General features: G+C 38.4%; 1 protein-coding gene across 9 annotated transcripts in view; it reads left to right on the top strand.

Annotated features, from left to right (window-relative positions):
- Window positions 1-6,289: 6,289 nt before the first annotated feature.
- Window positions 6,290-17,790, top strand: part of LOC145512227 (uncharacterized) — a 102,753-nt gene continuing 91,252 nt past the window's right edge. For 6 of the 9 annotated variants that reach the window (XR_014058411.1, XR_014058412.1, XR_014058414.1 and 3 more), the window contains exon 1: window positions 6,290-6,453. The gene's annotated coding sequence lies outside the window, so the exon portion shown is untranslated. Of the gene's footprint in view, window positions 6,641-17,790 lie in introns of all 9 variants that reach the window. The other 3 variants (XR_014058408.1, XM_081505853.1, XR_014058410.1) reach the window with 2 other exon arrangements.

Genomic DNA, 17,790 nt, shown 5'->3' on the forward strand with positions numbered 1-17,790 from the left:
AAAATGGTGCAAAAGTTTCTGTGACTTTATGCAAACTTCTTGACAAATAAGGAAGTGTGGGCAAACTGCCAATCGAACAGAACTCAATTCATATTTTTATTTCCTGCCACTTTTTTGGCTGCTTGAACAAAATAATTACTCATTCTCTCGCCTCAGCACATAAACTGACATTCTAGACTTGCATTAAAGACCTGTTAAAAATTTCTTAATGATGTTTTAACTTGTGGGATTTCTTGTTCATATTATGAAAGTGCTATCAAATAACCATTTATTTAATTGACAGTAATAACAAGGCTTACTTTAACTGCAGCTGTGTGCCTGCATATATGGTTGATGACTTTCTCCAGAATATCTTTACAACCATCCCCTAAGTGAGTGGGAGGCCAGCCTGACCCTTTCTGGAGTCCAGTGACTGACCATCAGACACTTTGTGATAGAGAAAACATATCATTCCAGGAAAACCTATATTCTGCCTTCTTTCTTTCTTGATATCACCTAAGCCAGCTTCAGGCAATTTGGGGATCTAAGCATGATTTATAAACAAACAAAACAAAACACTTGGAGGTTTTTCTTCCACAATCCTCCAGGTACTAGATGATGAGCTGAGATCAGAACTCAGTTCTATCATGTTCCTAAGTAAATATGCTATGAAGTCATGAATTTTAATAAAGGCATCTTAAAATTCAAAGGAGTTATTTTACTTATACCCAGCTTCATTCAGCCTGGAACATTTCTTTTTAAAAAGGTATATCCAGGGTTTAGCTTAGATGAAAGAATCATGTCATTAATCCCTTAAAAATGTGGATATTCCTTTTGCATTTTCTGCTGAGCAGGTCTGAGGCCCTGCTAAGAATTTTAGATGACTTCTAGACCTTGTGGTAATAGCTCCACAGAGGCTAAAAGCAAGACTTTTATTGATTTCTCTGCAGTTCTATTTCTACACAACCAAGAGTTTCTAGAGCTCCTGATGTATAAGATCGATGCCTTCCCTGAGTCCTAAAACTGGAAAAGTGGTAAAATTAGGACAGGGCATTTATTAGTTAGTTGATCATTGCCTTAAGATGACAGATGTGCTAAAGTGATGATAAGCCTTTATCAGAGCCCCCATACATTCTTGATTTCCTGCCCAGAGAGGGGACAAATCCAGAACCAGAGCTCTTAAGATGAATGAAGCCTTTTATCAAAGGCCTGTCCCTCAACATTTTCAGTGGGTAAAAGAAAGATTTATGTCTTATCTACAGTTTTTCAAAACCCCAAATTCTTAGAGTATAGGTATTCTGTAGAATTAAGAAGACATCCATTTCCAAAAGACCCAAGTAATATGGTGGCAAAAAACTATCCTACATGACTAGATTGAGTTTAACTTGAATATTTTATATATACAATCCAATTATATGTATACATATGCAGGCAAATCTATTTATATATATATATATATATATACACACACACATACAAAATGATTATATAATCAAATCTTGTACATATATAAAATCAAATCTTGCATATATAATCCAATCTTATGCATAATCAAAGTATAGATAAAATTAAATTATATGAAATCAAATTACATATATAATCAAATTATAAAATATAAAATTTATATGTTAATATATATCTGTATATACTATTAACATTTTATTTATTTTTATTTTTTGAGTTGAAGGGAGATAGAATTTTTTAAAATTTTTATTGGAGTATAGTTCATTTTAAATATTCTGTTTCTGCTCTGCAGCAAAGTGAATCAGTTATACATATACATATATTCACTCTTTTTTAGATTCTTTTCCCATAAAGGCCATTACAGAGTATTAAGCAGGGCTCCCTGTGCTATATAGTAGGTCCTTATTTGAGTTATCTATTTCATATACAGTACTGTGTATATGTCAATCCCAGTCTCCCAATTTATCCTCCCCCCCATCCCTTGGTAGCCATGAATTTGCTTTCTACATCTATGACTCTATTTATGTCTTATAAATAAGTTTATTTGTACCATTTTTTTAGATTTCATATATAAGCAATATCGTATTTGTCTTTTTCTGACTGACTTCACTTATTATGACAATCTCTAGATTCATCCATGTTCCTGCAAATGACATTATTTTGTTCTTTTTATGGCTGAGTAATATTCTGTTGTATAAATGTACTGCATCTTTATCCATTTCTCTGTCGATGGACATTTAGGTTGCTTTTCTATCCTGGCTGTTGTAAATAGTGCTGCAATGAACATTGGGGTGCATGATCTTTTCAAATTATGGGTTTCTCTAGATATATGCCCAGGAGTAGGATTGCAGGATCATATGACAGCTCTATTTTCAGATTTTTAAGAAACCTCCATACTGTTCTCCATAGTGGCTATACCAATTTACATTTCCTCCAATAGTGTAGGAGGGTTCCCTTTTCTCTATACCCTCGTCAGCATTGTTTGTATCGATGATGGCCATTCTGACCAATGTGAGGTGATATCTCATTGTACTTTTGATTTGCATTTCTCTAATAATGAGTGATATTGAGCATGAGCATTTTATATATTTGTAACATTAGTTTAACCATCTAATTTTATATTGTTCTTAACTTGGTTTAATATAAGAACCTCATGACTTCATAAAATAAAGTAGGCTTCTAGACTATTCCTACAATAATAGCCCTCTCCCCACAAATCAGTAAACCGATATGTAGATTCTGTTAAGGCTAAGTATAGTCATTCCTGTAATATATAAATAAATTGGGGAAAAACACAAAATATAGGTCCATTAAATCCACTGAAACATAGGTTTGCATTAACACTCCATTAATCAAGTAATATGTATAAGCCTTCTCTTAGAACAGTGGGTCATGGTGATTTGTGTGTCTTTCAATGATTCAATGTTGTATAAAAGCCAATAACTAATAACCCAAAATATTTAAGTTTTTTCTTTTTCTGACACATTGTCACCCAACATTATAGCAAAAATATATAGATGTTTTTCATGGATTTACCCTCAAAGGGACTCGGTCTCCTCTTCAATCAAGAAGCTCTGGGTCTTTTAGCAGACTTAGGTAATAAGTTGAATTCTTACTATGATAGCTCCATTCATATTTCTCTACTGAACCTATACCTCTTATGCATAAATGGTTACACCATCAAAAGTAGTTCATCCTTAAATGTTATGTGAATCTTTAGCTATTATAACAGATTCATTCAAGTTAAAGGTCTAATTATTATTTTACTCTTCTAAAAGAGAAACTTTACCCACCTTTATTAAAAACCAGAGACATTACTTTGTCCACAAAGGTCCGTCTAGTCAAGGCTATGGTTTTTCCAGTAGTCATGTATGGATGTAAGAGTTGGACTATAAAGAAAGCTGAGCACCAAAGAATTGATGCTTTTGAACTGTGGTGTTGGAGAAGATTCTTGAGAGTCCCTTGGATTGCAAGGAGATCCAACCAGTCCATCCTAAAGCAGATCAGTCCTGGGTGTTCTTTGGAAGGACTGATGTTGAAGCTGAAACTCCAATACTTTGGCCACCTGATGCGAAGAGCTGACTCATTTGAAAAGACTCTGATGCTGGGTAAGATTGAAGGCAGGAGGAAAAGGGGACGACAGAGGATGAGATGGTTGGATGGCATCACCGACTCAATGGACATGGGTTTGGGTACACTCTGGCAGTTGGTGATGGACAGGGAGGCCTAGCGTGCTGTGGTTCATGGGGTCGCAAAGAGTCGGACACGACTGAGCGACTGAGCTGAACTGAACTGATCTTCAATAAGTCCATGATTACTATCCTGGACTTCCATCATTCCTATAAACCAGGGAGTCTCATCATTGGTATCATTTCTGGCTTAAAAAGAGAATATTCACACAGATTTCAAGATTGTTGAACCCTCCTAGGAAATATGGGTAAGGTATGAGTGAATGCATTGTATGCAATAGGTGAACACCATTTACATTTTTCTGTGGACAGGAATGGAATCTATTGTCTATTATCACAGTATTAGACTTTTAAATACATGTAAGAGTTGACTCCAGACTATAATTAACAAGAGAAGTGGGTAGAGATCTCAAATGTTTGAGACAATGTATTAAATAATAAACTTTAGGTAATACTACCATATTGATGAAATTGGCCCAACCAAAGCTTCTTTCTTTCTCTCTGATCAAAATTCTGTATCATCCTTTTTCATACATATACTTAAGGTTTCTTCCATACAACTCAAACAGATTCTGTAACTCTCCTGATATATAAGCCATCTCTTCCTGAAAGTGTTAGTCACTCAGTCACATCTGACTCTTTGCGACCCCATGGACTGTAGCCCACCAGGCTCCTCTGTCCTTGGAATTCTCCAGGCAGGAATACTGGAGTGGGTAGCCATTCCCTTCTCTGGGGAGTCTTCCCAACCCAGGGGTAGAACGTGGTCTTTGGCATTACAAGTGGATTCTTTACCATCTGAGCCACCAGAGAAGCCCATCTCCTCCAGAATAGATCTTCAAATTTTCCCTAAGACCATGTCAGGATTTAGTTCTTGTTTTGTGACTGGCGTAATAAAAGTGTGCTCTTAGAGGCAACTGCCCTAGGTGAGATCTTTTAAAGTGCTTTAAGCAGAGGAATGTTGATTTCTTTAGATGAGAAGAGGCTGCTTTCCCAAGCAAACAAGACCTGGGAGATTTCAGAGAAACACGGTTCTCAGTTTCTTCTACCTAGTAAGATGTTCTCATGTCATGGCTAATGACCTCAACCTATTTCAGTCAATGCCCTAATATTAGCACAAGATTTGACAAAGTAATATATCTCTACATCCAGCACAATTGGGAATAGGGTCTGATTTTCAATCATGTTTTCATAGTGGCTATGTAAGTAATGGATTCCTTTATGTTCTCTCAGGAAGCTTTCTGAGACTCTCCACCAGTTCCTTCAGCTGAATGTTCAAGCCTGTAGCCTATGGTTTTTAATAAATTCTTCACATTTAAAGGCAGCCAGTCTACAGTCCTCACACTCACCACTGCTCCAATGCCATTAAGTAGCTATGATAATTTCCCTAATTTTCATGTGCTGACATGACATCACAGATACCCACCAATAATGTTTTGAGGAACTATGATGTCATTGAAAGTTCTAGATGATTAGCATCCCATTGTCCCTCTGAAAGAGGATATCTGTGCCTCATCAAACCCAAACTCTCATTTTCTTTTCTTATTTTCTTGGGGCTGTTTCTGATAACAAATGCTTTATCAGTAATAGTTTAGGCTATAACTAGAAGGAGTACTCTGAAAATATTCTGAAGAGAATGTACTGAAGTGGCTACCTATGGATTATCCTTTATTGAATCATAACAAAATACTGAGATACTCAAGGATGAGCAAGGTCAGGGAAAAAGTTATTCTTAGGATTTCAGAGGCCATAGGAAAGTAATGTTATCAAAATTTGGTGAGACCTGGAGCATGAGCCTTATCCCACTCAGGCTGTTAGAAACTAAACCTGGTTTATGGAATGGAAGTAATTACAAGAAGCAAAGCCATGTTCTTTAAAGCAATTCTTATCTAGCAAAGCATCTACCTGTCTGTGAGATACTGACACAGACCAGACATTTGTGACTCCCTCTGTGTCAGGGTACTCAGGTTTCTCCGCTCAACCTGCCTTTATGAGAGGAGAGTAGTCTGTTGTACATTCAGTCTCTCTTGCAGCTTACTAGTGAATCATAAAGTTGCTTTGGGACAGTTGCCCATCACAGAAGGAGATAAGGAATTAAGGCTCACCACATATTGTGTTCATAGTTGGCTGACAAGAATCTGTTTGTATAATTTTCAAAGACTTCCAAGTCAGTTAACAAAAATAGCAGACTCCACAATCATTATAAACATTATCCCTAACTCAGAGTTTCCTGTTGTTTCCCCTTCTACTTATACAGCATCCTAAGTCACTAAAGAGCTGAATCTAAGTGTTGGAATGCTTATGAGATTTCCAAGATTATGCAATTATTACCCCAATCAGTAGGGCTCCTTTTACTCTCTGACCATCAAGTGGTCTAGAATCTGTATCCGTTTGTGATTCTACTCTTTAGTACCACTTCTGTACCAACTGCTTTAAAAAAACAAAGTAACCCTCAAAAGTGTAGACTGAGACATGTACTTGAGTACAAGTATTTTATCTGAAAATTAATCCCACAGTAGAAGTTTGGAGAAGGAGAAAGAAAGTGAGGAGGAAAAGCCGGTGTTAAGAAGATGAACATGACTAATGAGCTGCCCTATTCCATCAGAATACCCTACGACTCACACAGGATACTTCTCTGTATAGTTTGACCACTGAAGGCTAGAGCATTGTTACACTGTCTCCTGCCTCTAATTGGTTAAAAGTTTCCTCTGGGGGTGTTAACCATACACTTCTGGGCTGTACTTGCTTAGGTACACAGCAAGATTACTTAGCATTAGAAGACCAAAGGACACAAAGTGGGAAGATGCCCTGCATTGTAAATGAGGTAATGGGTAAATGTGCTCTTGACAGGAAATAAGTCTGAGCCCCCACAACTGTCCACCACAGTTGAAATCAAGTGGCCAGAAAGGCTATGACAGGGGCATCAGGATTATCTGTACAGATGGATAACTGAGCAGACAAGAAAAGTATGAATGCAAATGTGAAGAAGAAGGGTGTCATGTCTATTTAAGGTCTGAAAATTTAACACACATTTTGATAGAGGGGATTTTCCCGAGGCCTCTAAGTGCAAATGGTGTCCTTATATCTGTAGATAAATTCTTTAATGTTGATAGTCTGAGAAAATGACAATCACGTGTGATACAGAGGCTCTAGCCTTTCAAGAGGAACACATAAAGGAAGTTAACACATTTTAATTTTTTACACATACATGTTAATTTAAATATTTATTTGGTTCACAGGGTAATTTCAAATTTTATAAAAATCGATTCCTAATGGTCAACTCACTAAGTGCTATTGTTCAGTTGCTCAGTCATGTCCAACATTTTGCGAACCCATGGACTGCAGCAAGCCAGGCTTCCCTGTCTTTCACTCTCTTCCAGAGTTTGCTCAAACTCATGTCCATTGAGTTGATGATGTTATCCAAACATCTCATCCTCTGTCATGCCCTTCACCTCCTGCCCTCAATCTTTCCCAGCATCAGGGTCTTTTCCATTCAGTTGGCTGTGTGCACGGGTAGCCAAAGTATTGGAGCTTCAGCATCAGTCCTTTCAATGAATATTCAGGGTTGATTTCCTTTAGGATTGACTCCTTTAGGTTTGATCTCCTTGATGTCCAGAGGGACTCTCAAGAGTCTTCTCCAAACCACAGTTCAAAAGCATCAATTCGTTGACACTCAGCTTTTTTTATAGTCCAACTCTCACATCCATACATGACTACTGGAAAAACTATAGCTTTGACTATACAGACCTTTGTCAGCAAAGTGATATCTCTGCATTTTAATATGCTGTGTAGGTTAGTCATAGCTTTTCTTCCAAGGAGCAAATATCTTTTAATTTCATGGTTGCAGTAACTGTCTGAAGTGATTTTGGAGCCCAAGAAAATACAGTCTGTCACTGTTACCATTTTTTCCCCATCTATTTGCTATGAAGTGGTGGTAATGAATGCCATGATTTTTTTGAATGCTGTATTTTAAGCCAACTTTTTCACTCTCCTCTTTCAAATTCATCAAGAGGCTCTTTAGTTCCTCTTCTATTTCTGCCATTAGGGTGGTGTCACCTGCATATCTGAGGTTACTGATATTTCTCCCGACAATCTTGATTCCTGCTTGTGAATCACCCAGCCCAACATTTCGCATGATGTACTCTGCATATAAGTTAAATAAGCAGAGTGACAGTATACAGCCTTGACGTACTCCTTTCCCAATTTGGAACCAGTCTGTTGTTCCATGTCCGGTTCTAACTGTTGCTTCTTGACCTGCACACAGGTTTCTTAGGAGACAGGTGAGGTGGTCTGGGACTCCCATGTCTTTAAGAATGTTTGTTTGTTGTGATCCACACAGTCAAAGGCTTTAATGTAGTCAATGAAGCAAAAGTAGATGTAATTCTGCAATTTCTTTGCTTTTTCTATGATCCAGCAGACATTGGCAATTTAATTTCTGGTTCCTCTGTCTTTTCTAAATCCAGGTGGTACATCTGGAAGTTCTTGGTTCATGTGCTATTGAAGCCTACCTTGAAGGATTTTGAGCATTATTTCCTAGCATGTGAGATGAGTGCAATTTGTGCAATAGTTTGAACATTCTTTGGCATTGCCCTTCTTTGGGACTGGAATGAAAACTTACCTTTTCCAGTTCTGTGGCCACTGCTGAGTTTTCCAAATTTGCTGGCATATTGCGTGCAGCACTTTAACAGCTTCATCTTTTAGCTCAGCTGGAATTCCATCACCTCCACTAGCTTTGATTTCATAGGAAGGCTTCCTAAAGCCCACTTGGCTTCACCCTCCAGAATGTCTGGTTCAACTTTTCAGCTGAAGTGTGTCCTGATATCTAAAGTGAATCTTCTGTAAACAGTTGAATCTTCTTTTTTAATGCATTCAGCCACTCTGTATATTTTAACTGGTGGGTTAAATTCATTTACATGTGAAGTAATTATTCACAGGTAAGGATTTACTATTGCCATTTTGTTCATTTTTTTCTGCCTGTTTCATAGTTCTTTTGTTCCTCTTGTCCCATCTTGCTATATTCCTATGTAAATTGATGATTTTTGTAGTCATATACTTTGATTCTTTTGTCTTTACCTTCATGTATCTACCATATGTTTTCTTTGTGGTTGTCAAGAGAGTTGCTTAAAATTTCTTATAACAGTCTATTTTAAGCTGGTAGCAACTTAACTTCAATTATAAGCAAAATCTCTACACTTCTATTCTCCTCACTCCACACACACTTTGTTATTAGTGTCAAATTTTAACTCTTTTTAAATTGTGTATCTAGTTAAAATTTTGTGGTTATAATTATTCTTAAAACTTTTTAATCTTTTATACTAGGGTTAAAAGTGATTTATATACCATTATTACAGTATTACATTATTTTGTGTTTGTCTCTATTTTTGTCTTTACTGGTGAGAATTATATTTTTATATAATCTTGTGTTATTTAGCATACTTTTATTTCAACTTGAAAAACTCCCTTTAGCACTTTTTTCCCCAATAATACTACATATTCTACCTTGGAGATGTATGCATTATTAGTAAACCTATCTAGAGCATCTTCATACTTTTTCAGTAGTGATTCCATTGTATGATGTACTGTGATTTATTCAACCAGTTCCCTGTTAAATAGACATTTTGGCTACAAAGTGCTATTTTGATTTATGTATTATTTTTCACTGCACTGAGTCTTCATTGCTATGTGAATGTTTTCTCCAGTTGCAGTGAGTAGGCTCTACTCTCTAGTTCTGGTGCATGGGCTTTTCATTGTGATGGTGTCTCTTGTTGTGGAGCATAGGCTCTAGGGTGCACAGGCTTCAGTAGTTGTGGTCCATGGGCTTAGTTGTCCCGTGGCATGTGGAATCTTCCCCAATCAACATTTGAACCCATGTCCCCTGCACTAGCAGGTAGACGCCTAACCACTGGACCACCAGAGAAGTCCCCTTTAACACCTTTGTAAGGCAGATCTATTATATGATTATGCATTTCCTTAGTTTTTATCTGTCTGGGAAAGTTTTCTAACTCTCCATTTCTGAAGGACAGTTTATATAGGTATAGTATTTACTGGTTTGCAGATGTTTTTTTTCCTTTCAACATTTTGAAAATATCATTCCACTCTTTCTTGACATATATGGTTTCTTCCAAGAAATCTGCTTAATAATCCTATGAGAGTTCTGTTTTATGTGATGAGTTATGTTTCACTTGCTGTTTTAAGGATTTTTTTTGCCATTGACTTTTGATAATTTAATGCATCTTGACGGAAATTTCTTTGGGCTTTAGTTGGCTGGATTCTTTAGGTTTCACAAATCTATTTGTCTATTTCCCTCCCTATATTTGGAGGGATTTTCAGCTGTTATTCTTTAATATTTGTGTCTGTCTCTCACTCTCTCCTTCTTGCTCCTAAATGTGTATACTGTTTTGTTTAATGGTATCTCATAAATTCTGTAGGTTTTCTTCACTCTTTCAGTTCAGTTCAGTTCAATCGCTCAGTCATGTCCGACTCTTTGCAACCCCATTAACCTCAGCATGCCAGGCCTCTCTGTCCATCACCAACTCCTGGAGTCCACCCAAACCCATGTCCATCGAGTCGATGATGCCATCCAGCCATCTCATCCTCCATCGTCCCCTTCTTCTCCTGCCCTCAATCCTTGCCAGCATTAGGGTCTTTTCCAATGAGTCAGCTCTTCGCATCAGGTGGCCCAAAAGTATTGGAGTTTCAGCTTCAACATCAGTCCTTCCAATGAACACCCAGGACTGATCTCCTTTAGGATGGACTGGTTGGCTCTCCTTGCAGTCCAAGGGACTCTCAAGAGTCTTCTCCAACACCACGGTTCAAAAGCATCAATTCTTCAGCGCTCAGCTTTCTTCACCATCCAACTCTCACATCCATACATGACCACTGGAAAAACCATAGCCTTGACTATGCGGACCTTTGTTGGCAAAGTAATGTCTCTGCTTTTTAATATGCTATCTAGGTTGGTCATAATTCTTCACTCTTTAAATACCTTTTTTTTCTTGTTGTTTCTCTGACAGTACAGTTTAGAATGACTTGTCTTCAAGTTTGTTGATTGTTTCTTCTGCTAACATTGAGTCTGTTTCTTCTGCTATATTGAGTCTATTTTTCAAGTTCTCTGTTATTTTTTTGTTTATTTGATTGATTTTAATCTAGGCATTGTATTCTTCATCTCCAGTTTCTGGTTTTGCTTTTTTTTTTTTTTTTTAATGGTTTCTGTCTCTGTTGAACTTCTCATTTTGTTCATGAACTCTTTTAAAATTTAATTTAGTTGTCTACATGTATTCTCTTGTATTTCACTAAACTTTTAAAAGTAACTTTTTAACTCTGTGTCAAACATTTCACATATTTCTGTAAGTTCTTTTATTGGAGACTTATTTTGTTCCTTTAGTGGAATCATGTTTCCTGTTTGTTCATGACCCTTGTAGCCTTGTGTTATTATCTGCACATTTTAATAAGCAGTACTACTTCCAGGTTCTATAGAGTGGATTAGCAGGGAAAGTCGTGTACCAGTCACTCTGGCCCCAAATTCTGTGCAGGCTGGTTGGTAGAATCCACAGGTGGACCGCATGGGACCCAATGCTGGGGTCTGTGGATATGCAGACCAAGTGCTGGGGTCTGTGAGTGGACAGTCCTGGTGCCAAAGTCTGTGAGCAGGTGGTCCATGGGCAAGCAGATCTGCTGCCAGGGAGGCACAGGCCAGACGTTGAGATCCCTGTGCTAGTTGTTGAGAGCCCTCACCCTTTTTCTGTTTTTTAGCTGCCCCCAAGCACTCTAGCTATGTGTTAGTGTTCTGGGTGAGGCATGATAGAAGCAAGACTTTCAAGTAGCACTCCCAAAAAGTTGAGGAATCAGATGTGCATTTCAATTCTTCTTTCCCCCATTGGAAGCCTGTGTGGTAAGGGGAGCTCTGTTGGTGCTGTGCTCTTCTGCTTTGGGGCAGGAATAACATCGGTAAAATGAAACTGTCTTTCTTAAACTTTTTGATGCATCTTTTCACAATTCTGTGCTCTACTCAAGTGCCATAACCATCTCCTAGATTCTAGATTCTCCTAGAGTGCTCATGAAAATATTTTCAACTGTGGATGGTTTTTAAATTCATATTTTGTGTGCAACAAGGGCTAAAATCTCCTTCTAGTCCCACCATTGTGATGATATTGCTCAATTTTAAGATATTTAAATCATTCAAAGAATCTTCTTTGATCTCAGTGGGGTAAAATTAGAAATCTATAGCCAGAAAGAAAACTGGAAAATCCAAATACAAGGAAATTAAGTAACATACTCCTAAATAACCAATGGGTTAAAGAAGATATCACAACTGAAATCAAGAAATACCATGAGACAATTAAAAAAATATCACAATATATCAAAAACTAAGGGATGACACAAAGGCAGTATTCGAGGGAAATATACCACTGTAAAACCTATGTTAAAAAGAAAAGGAGAAAATATCTAAATCTATTACTTAACCTTATACCTTAAGTAACTATAATAAAGTAAAATAAAAAACTAAATGCAAAGCTAGCAGAAAGAAGAGACTCATAAAGATTAGAATTCAGATAAACAAAATAGAGAATAAAAGGGAAATAGAGAAAACCAACAAACCCAAAAGCTGTTTCTTTTAAAAGATAACAAAATGAAAAACATTTAACTAGACTGACCAAGAAAAAAAGAAGACTGAAGTTACTAAAGTCAGAAATGAATGTGGAAGCATTACTACAGACTTTATGGGGAAAAATATTATAAAAGAATATGATTAGGCTAATAACAAGCAAAAATATTGAGCCTATAATAAAAAATTTTTCAGTAAAAGCCCCAGACAGATGGCATCACTGGTGAAGTCTGCCAAACATTTAAAGAATTAACATCAACAATGGATTCTTAGTTATGATGCCAAAAGTAAAAGTAACAAGAAAAAAATAGATAAATTGGACTTCACCAAAATTAAAAATGTTTGTGGATCAAAGTATACTATCAGGAAGGTGAAAATACAACATACAGAATGGGAGAAAATATTTGCAAATCATATATCTGATAAGTTCTAGTATATGAAATATATAAAGAACTTTCACAATTCAAAACATAAAGATAAACGTTGTTGTTCATTGCTAAGTCATGTCTGATTCTTTGAGAGTCCATAGACTGCAGCACGCCAGGCTCCTCTGTCCTCCACTATCTCTTGGAGTTTGCTTAAGTTCATATCCATTGAGTCAGTGATGCTATCTAACCATCTTAGCCTCTGACACCCCCTTCTCCTTTTGCTTTCAGTCTTTCCCAGCATCAGGCTGGGTCTTTTCCAATGAGATGGCTTTTCTCATCAGGTGGCCAAAGTACTGGAGCTTCAGCTTCAGCATAAGTCCTTCCAATGAATATTCAGGGTTGATTTCCTTTATGACTGAGTGGTTTGATCTCCTTGCAGTCCAAGGGACTCATAAGAGTTTTCTCCAAAACCACAGTTTGAGAGTATTAATTCTTTGGCACTCAGCCTTCTCTGTGTTCCAACTCTCACATTTGTACATGACTACTGGAAAAATCATGAAGTGATGGGATGGGATGCCATGATCTTAGTTTTTTTGAATATTGAGTTTTAAACCAACTTTTTCACTCTCCTCTTTCACTTTCATCAAGAGGCTCTTTAGTTCTTCTTCACTTTCTGCCATAAGGATGGTGTCATCTGCATGTCTGAGGTTATTGATATTCCTCCCGGCAATCTTGATTACAGCTTCTGCTTCATCCAGCCTGGCATTTCGCATGATGTACTCTGCTGCTACTGCTGCTGCTGCTAAGTCACTTCAGTCGTGTCCGACTCTGTGTGACCCCATAGACGGCAGCCCACCAGGCTCCCCCATCCCTGGGATTCTCCAAGCAAGAACACTGGAGTGGGTTGCCATTTCCTTCTCCAGTGCATGAAAGTCAAAAGTGAAAGTGAAGTCGCTAAGTTGTGCCTGACTTGTAGTGACCCCATGGACCGTAGCCTACCAGGCTCCTCCATCCATAGGATTTTCCAGGCAAGAGTACTGGAGTGGGTTGCCATTGCCTTCTCCAATGTACTCTGCATATAAGTTAAATAAGCAGGGTGACATTAGACAGGCTTGATGTACTCCTTTCATGATTTGGAAACAGTCTGTTGTTCCATGTCCAGTTCTAACTGTTGCTTCTTGACCAGCATACAGATTTTTCAGGAGGCAGGTCAAGTGGGCTGGTATTCTCATCTCTTGAAGAATTTTCCACAGTTTGTTGTGATCCACACAGTCAAAGGCTTTGGCATAATCAATAAAGCAGAAGTAAATGTTTTTCTGGAACTCTCTTGCTTTTTTGATGATCCAACAGATGTTGGCAATTTGCTATCTGGTTCCTCTGCCTTTTCTAAATCCAGCTTGAACATCTGGAAGTTCATGGTTCACATACTGTTGAAGCACGGCTTGGAGAATTTTGAGGATTATGTTGCTAGCATGTGAGATGAGTGCAATTGTGGGGTAGTTTGAGCATTCTTTGGTATTGCCTTTCTTTGGGATTGGAATGCAAACTGACTTTTTCCATGATCACCTCTTGGCAAATAGATGGGGAAACAATGGAAACAGTGAGAGATTTTATTTTGGGGGAGCTCCAAAATCACTGCAGATGGTGACTGCAGCCATGAAATTAAAAGACACTTGCTCCTTGGAAGAAAAGCTATGACCAACATAGACAGCTTACTAAAAAGCAGAGACATTATTTTGCCAACAAAGGTCCATCTAGTCAAACCTATGGTTTTTCCAGTAGTCATGTATGGATGTAAGAGTTGGACCATAAAGAGAGCTGAGCACCAAAGAATTGATGCTTTTGAACTATGGTGTTGGAGAAGACTCTTGAGAGTCCCTTAGACTGCAAGGAGATCTAACCAGCCAATCCTGAAGGAAATCAGTCCTGAATATTCACTGAAAGGACTGATGCTGAAGTTGAAATTCCAATACTTTGGCCACCTGATGTGAAGAACTAACTCATTTAAAAAGATCCTGATGGTGGGAAAGATTTAAGGCAGGAGGAGAAGGGGACGACAGAAGGTGAGATGGTTTGATGGCATCCTTGACTTGAAGGACATGAGTTTGAGTAAGCTCTTGGAGTTGGTGATGGACAGGGATGCCTGGCATACTGCAGTCCATGGGGGTCTCAGACACAACTGAGCAACCGAACTAAACTGGAAAAATCATAGCTTTGACTATACAGACCTTAGTCAGCAAAGCAATGTCTCTGCTTTTTAATATGCTGTTTATGTTTGTCATAGCCTTCCTTCCACGAAGCAAGTATCTTTTAATTTCTTGATTGCAGTTACCATCCACAGTGATTTGGGAGCCCAAGTAAACAAAATTTTTCACTCCTTCCACTTTTTCCCAATTTATTTGTCACGAGGTCATGGGAACAGATGCCATGATCTTAGTTTGTTTAATGTTGAGTTTCAAGCCAGATTTTTCACTCTCCCCTTTCATCTTCAATGAAAGGTTCTTTAGTTCCTCTTTGCTTTCTGCCATTATGGTGCTATCATCAGCATATCTGAGGTTGTTGATATTTCTCCTAGCAGTCTTGATTTCTGCTTGTGATTCATCCAACCCAGCATTTCCCATGATATACTCTGCATAGAAAGAAGTTAAATAAGCAAGGTGACAATATACAGTCTTGTCATATTCCTTTCTCAATTTTGAACCAGTCTATTGTTTTATGTCTGGCTCTAACAGTTGTTTCTTGACCTGCATATGGGTTTCTCAGGAGACAGGTAAGGTGGTCTGGTACCCCCATCTCTTTATGAATTTTCCAGTTTGTTCTGATCCATACAGTCAAAGGCTTTATCGTATTCAATGAAGCAGAAATAGATGTTTGTTTCTGGAATTCGCTTGCTTTCTCCATGATTGAGTAAATGTTGGCAATTTGATCTCTGGTTCTTCTGTCTTTTCTAAACCCAGCTTGTACATGTGGAAGTTCTTGGTTCACATATTGCTTAAGCCTCAGTCAGTTCAGTCACTCAGTCATGTCCAACTCTTTCCGACCCCATGAATCGCAGTACGCCAGGCCTCCCTGTCCATCACCAATGCCCGGAGTGCACCCAAACTCATGTCCATCGAGTCAATGATGCCATCCAACCATCTCATCCTCTGTCGTCCCCTTCTCCTCCTGCCCCCAATCCTTCCCAGCATCAGGGTCTTTTCCAGTGAGTCAACTCTATCCATGAGGTGGCCAAAGTATTGGAGTTTCAGCTTCAACATCAGTCCTTCCAATGAACGCCCAGGGCTGATCTCCTTTAGGATGGACTGGTTGGATCTCCTTGCAGTCCAAGGGATTCTCAAGAGTCTTCTCCAACACCACAGTTCAAAAGCGTCAATTCTTCAGTGCTCAGCTTTCTTCACAGTCCAACACTCACATCCATACATGACTACTGGAAAAACCATAGCCTTGACTAGACGGACCTTTGTTGGCAAAGTAATGTCTCTGCTTTCTAATATGCTGTCTAGGTTGGTCATAACTTTCCTTCCAAGGAGTAAGCGTCTTTTAATTTCATGGCTGCAATCACCATCAGCAGTGATTTTGGAGCCAAAAAAAAAAAGTCTGACACTGTTTCCACTGTTTCCCCATCTATTTTCCATGAAGTGATGGGACCAGATGCCATGATCTTAGTTTTCTGACTGTTGAGCTTTAAGCCAACTTTTTCACTCTCCTCTCTCACTTTCATCAAGAGGCTTTTTAGTTCTTCTTCACTTTCTGCCATAAGGGTGGTGTCATCTGAATATCTGAGGTTACTGATATTTCTCCTGGCAAACTTGATTCCAGCTTGTGCCTCTTCCATCCCAGCGTTTCTCATGATGTACTCTGCACATAAGTTAAATAGGCAGGGTGACAATATACAGCCTTGATGTACTCCTTTTCCTATTTGGAACCAGCCTGTTGTTCCATGTCCAGTTCTAACTGTTGTTTCCTGACCTGCATACAGTTTCTCAAGAGGCAGGTCAGGTGGTCTGGCATGCCCATCTCTTTCAGAATTTTCCACAGTTTATTGTAATCCACACAGTCAAAGGCTTTGGCATAGTCAATAAAGCAGAAATAGATGTTTTTCTGGAACTCTCTTGCTTTTTCGATGATCCAGCAGATGTTGACAATTTGATCTATGGTTTCTCTACCTTTTCTAAAACCAGCTTGAACATCTGGAAGTTCTTCGTTCATGTATTGCTGAAGCCTGGCTTGGAGAATTTGGGGCATTACTTTACTAGCATGTGAGATGAGGGAAATTGTGCGGTAGTTTGAGCATTCTTCGGCATTGCCTTTCTTTGGGATTGGGATGAAAACTGACCTTTTCCAGTCCTGTGGGCACTGCTGAGTTTTCCAAATTTGCTGGCATATTGAGTGCAGCACTTTCACTGCATCATCCATCAGGATTTGAATTAGCTCAACTGGAGTTCCATCACCTCCACTAGCTTTGTTCATAGTGATGCTTTCTAAGGCCCACTTGACTTCACATTCCAGGATGTCTGGCTCTAGGTGAGTGATCACACCATCATGATTATCTGGGTCATGAAGTTCTTTTTTGTACAGTTCTTCTGTGTATTCTTGCCACCTCTTATTAATATCTTCTGCTTCTGTTAGGGCCATACCATTTTTGTCCTTTATCAAGCCCATCTTTGCATGAAATGATCCCTTGGTATCTCTAATTTTCTTGAAAAGATCTCTAGTTTTTCCCATTCTATTGTTTTCCTTTATTTCTTTGCGTTGATTGCTGAGGAAGGCTTTCTTATCTCTCCTTGCTATTCTTTGGAACTCTGCATTCAAATGGGAATATCTTTCCTTTTCTCCTTTGCTTTTTGCTTCTCTTCTTTTCACAGCTATTTGTAAGGCTTCTTTAGACAGCCATTTTGCTTTTTTGCATTTCTTTTCCTTTTTGAGCATAACCTTGCTAGCTTGTGAAGAGCACAACTGTGTGGTAGTTTGAACATTCTTTTGCATTTACCTTCTTTGGGACTGGAATGAAATCTGACCTTTTCTAGTCCTGTGGCCACTGCTGAATTTTCCAAATTTGCTGGTATATTAAATACAGCACTTTAATAGCATCATCTTTTAGGATTTTAAATAGCTCAGCTGCAGTTCCATCACTTACACTAGGTTCGTTTGTAGTAATGCTTCCTAGGGCCCAAGACAAACTACTCAA

This window comes from Giraffa tippelskirchi, chromosome 7, assembly GCF_054371585.1.
Source record: "Giraffa tippelskirchi isolate mGirTip1 chromosome 7, T2T-mGirTip1v1.2.pri, whole genome shotgun sequence".
In the NCBI taxonomy this organism is placed as follows: Eukaryota; Metazoa; Chordata; class Mammalia; order Artiodactyla; family Giraffidae; genus Giraffa; species Giraffa tippelskirchi.